The following is a 3,984-nucleotide window of genomic DNA, read 5'->3' as shown; positions in this document are numbered from 1 at the left end:
TGAAAATACTACAGGTAATAACTAATAATTGTGAAAAGATTGAAGGCAGCACACAAGACTCAGAGGGAAGGTGATGACAAAATGACCAAAGGTGGGTGGAGATTATCTGAACCTTCCTGCAGAAGGTAGATTTTGAGCTGGGTCATGAAGTGGTGATGGGGGTGTGTGTGCCTGTGTGTATGTGATGCGGTGCCAAGAAAGAGAACAACCTAAGGGCATCAGACCAGGGACCCAGAGCTAGGCAGGCTGGGATCTCCAATGGAGAGATCTCTCTGAACACCCCAAAGCCATTGGTTGCATGCAGTGTCCTTTCTGCCTTCTACCCTCCTCACTGGTTTTATTTCTCACTGGAGCAGGGGCTCCCAGCAGGCAGCTGTACTAATTCCACTCTGCACTCAAGGTCTATGCAGTTGGTATTTGGCTCACACTGATGTTAACTCGGATGTCAGCTTCTCCCTTCCCCACCCCTCTCTGAAGATTTTGGGAAATGAAACATAGTGGCTCCTCAAAACAAAAGGACCTGCGTGAGTATCAGGAAGCCAACAGGCTTGATGGAAATGGGGAGACCAAGTCAGGAGGGAGAACTGAAAGAATGACACAGGAGCAACCAAATGTATCAGTGATTTTGCTGCCCTCCTGCTCTGTACAGTGCTGGATGCACTCTGTGGTCTGGGCACACCATGAATGAATCCGGGTCCCTTCATATGAAACGCAGGTTAGCAGCTGGTGTGTACCCGATGTGCTTGGTTGAGGACTCTGAAGTTGATCACATACACAATAAACAGTATTTGAGAAAGGTTATTACAGCAGGGTGTGTAGGAGGAAGGAAAAACCTGGGTTAGGAAGGACAGTGTGGCAGCTGCTGTAGGAATTCAGGCCAGAGGTAGAATCTATGGAGTTGGAGAGGAAGAGGTGAATGAGAAAAATAACAAACAAAGCATTTTGTAATAAAAGCAACCAACAGGAAGAATTGGGTGATAGGTCAGATATAGGATGGTGAAGGAGAGAAAATAGTTAAAAATTAACCCACATCATGGTGAGTTTGGGGGATGGGAGGGTGATGCTGGGCATTGGGGAGGAGCTGGTGTGAGGAACATGAGGGTAAGTTCAGTCTCTTCTAGGCCATGTGAGAGCAGGTATCCTGGGCTTGGAGATAGGGGAGTACAGTGGGCTGCATTGGGAGTGTCCCTGTCACTAGACATGTGCAAACAGCTTCAGAACAATCACTTACCTGGGATATCACAGACAGATTTCATACATCAGTAGAAGTTTGGAGTCGATGATAGTGAAGGTTACTCCTGACTGGGAGATTCTGTGTGTTGGCTGGGTAAGGACATGTGTAGGAAGTATGCCTGAATTTGTGGGAAAGTGGTCCATGGCCCAGACCTGTGTTGGCATCCATCTCCTCACCTTTGGCTACAGAGGGTGCCAGAGATGCCATCAGATGGGCCCCAGGGTATGAGGCCCAGGTGAGGCACTTGAGCAGCCTAACGTCCCTCCCTCAGCCCCACCTTTGAAGGCCCTGAAGCCCAGGCCTGTTACTGACTGCCAGAGCCTTTCCTGGAACTCCGCAGAGGACAGAGCCCCTCCCTGCCTGCCCTGGCACACTCCAGGCACAGCTTGTCCCCTGGGGTACCTTGCAGACACCCCAGTTGGCTGGGGCATGGGACAAGTCCCCGCCCTCCAGGAAGAGTCCAGCTCTGGGGCTGTCATCCTCACAATGGCCCCACCAGACCACAGGGGCCAGCAGGCACAGAGAAGGAGAAACTTTGTGGCTGGGTGGCAGGATTCCTGGGGCTTTGTTGTGGCTTTGGGTAGGAGGGTGGGTAAGGCAGAAAAGCAGGGTCTCAGGCTTCAAAGCACCTCCCACCTGCTTCTCTGAGGAAATCTTCAGGGGCCCAGTGGTTTTGAGGGGAGGGGACAGGAAGAGACTCTGAACTTTGGGTCAGCTGAGGGCAGAGATGGGGGAAGATCTTGCTCTATATCCCATTTCTCCCAGCATCTTCTTCCTCTGCTCCCCAGCACCCTAGAACAAATTTCTACCTTCATCTGCTAGGAAGAGTTACATCCATCAGAGGACTTCCAGAATGGTGGGGTTTGGAGGAAATGGGACGTGCATCCAGCAGCTGTATGGCCGGCCACACCTGCCGGGTGGGGTGAGGAGAGTGCCCCTCCCAGGGGGCCAGAGCCGGCTCTGCTCAGACTGGGGGCTGTGAGACACTTTAAAGGAGGGGCGAGAAGGCAGAGAGATCCGCCAACCGGCCACGTGGAGGTCCTGAGCGAGCGGCAGGCAGGGGCGGGGGCCGAGGAGCCCGCCGTGAGCTCGCCCCTCCCGTTCGAGGGAGCCTCCGAGAGTCGGTCGTCGCTGACCGCAGGCTGCAAGAGCGGTTGATCTGGTGAGCGAGCACACACCCACTTACCCAGCTGCTGAGTCAGGCTGTTCTCGTTCCCCGCTCGCCCGCCCGCCCGCCCGGGACATTGTGTTCCAGCCCCGGCGCGCTGGCACGGGGCCCAGGCGCTCACACCAGCCTCCTCGCCCTGTTTGTGCTCGCGGCTTACGCTCCGCGCGCAGCCTCCCCGCCGCAGCCTGCGAGTGCTCGGTGGGGCCCGGGCCAGGCGCTGGCCCCCGGGACCGCCGACGGCGGCTGCGCGACCCCAGGGACGTGCGCCCAGGCCGGGTGGCCCCTGCAGCCCTGCGCGGTCATCAGTCTTAGAGCACCCAGACCTTTCCAGCCCCCACCTGAGCCCTGATGTGGAACCCCAGGCGGGTATGGGGCCTGGAGTAGCACAGTTGGGGGTGGGGCAGGTGGTGTCGCTGCAAGAGGGAGAAGGAGCCGCCCAGGCTGCCGCCCATGCCCCACCAGCGCTCGGCCCGGGAGTCTGGAGGAGGATAGTAGCTGGGAGCGCGCCAGCCCCAGACTTGGGAGACCTGGGATGCAGTCACGTGACAACGGAAGCCGGGTAGATGGGGCCAACTTCTTCGATCCCTGGAGGAGCCTCCCAGCTCCTCGGCTCCCTTCCCTGGTCCCTTTCTTCACACCAGCCTGGAGACTCCAGGGACTCCCAGGGGTTGGCAAACCAAGCCCAGCCCTTTTGGCTAGCTTGGGAAACCCCTGGCACACCGCCAGGGGTAGGAACAGCTGGGACACTAACGGGTGGGAGCCGAGAGCAGGGTGGAGGAAGACGACCCCAACTGGAGCCTGACGCCTCCCTTTGTCCAGCCCCAAGGATTTATTCAGAGCCACGTTTTCTCCTTACCATCTTTCTGCAGAAAGACATCACTGAGTGCTAGTCCTGGAGGTTGCTACGTCTCCAAACCAAGGAGGGAACAAAGGACTTAATGCCGAGCACCTACCCGGATGGAAGGTTGTGTTGGGTCCTGACAAGGATGTCATTAAGATTTACATTTTTAAACAAGTTAAATTTTAATTAAGTTAAATTTTAAAATGTAAGACAATTCCTAAAGCCCTTTCTTCTCCCTCTTCACCTCCACTGTTGGCAGTGCCATTTGCGGTGACAGGAGAGCCTATCTTCCATGTCTACCCATCTCTCAAGCTCCAGTTCATAAAGCCTGCTTGGAACAGCGCCAGCCAAATCTTACTCCTCTCCCCTTCAAATGCCCTACACACCGGGTTTGTACCTTTCTCATGGCACAGCATGTGGCTTGTCTTATATTCTAGTGATCTGTTTACTAATCCTGTTCCTGTAACCAGATTAGAAAGTCCTTGAGGCAGAAACAAAGTCTGCTTCTTTGAGGCCTCCCCCATCGCAGGAGCTCATCCCCACAGGCAAAACTTGGCCCTGGAATTGATGTTCAATAAATGTTGGGTGTATTGAAATAATTTCCTGCCCTTGGGCAGTTTGCAAGCCAGTTGAAGAGACAAACACACTGTGTGAGGTTAAATAATAACCCAAGCCAGCAGGTGGTGAATACCAAATGTGTGTAAGAGCTATAGGGTCTCAGTAGGAAGGAGGTGGTGATAT

The 3,984-nt window shown here is 54.8% G+C and overlaps 1 non-coding gene across 1 annotated transcript; it reads left to right on the top strand.

Annotated features, from left to right (window-relative positions):
• The first annotated feature begins 59 nt into the window (after positions 1-59).
• On the top strand, positions 60-3,758 carry LOC109450900 (uncharacterized). Its single transcript, XR_012496556.1, has 3 exons — positions 60-524; positions 3,272-3,366; positions 3,503-3,758. It is a non-coding gene; the product is annotated as an uncharacterized LOC109450900 (transcript).
• The last annotated feature ends 226 nt before the right edge of the window (positions 3,759-3,984 follow it).

Source organism: Rhinolophus sinicus, linkage group LG05, assembly GCF_036562045.2.
Source record: "Rhinolophus sinicus isolate RSC01 linkage group LG05, ASM3656204v1, whole genome shotgun sequence".
NCBI classification, from domain to species: domain Eukaryota; kingdom Metazoa; phylum Chordata; class Mammalia; order Chiroptera; family Rhinolophidae; genus Rhinolophus; species Rhinolophus sinicus.
This window is presented reverse-complemented; position numbering and strand designations above follow the sequence as displayed.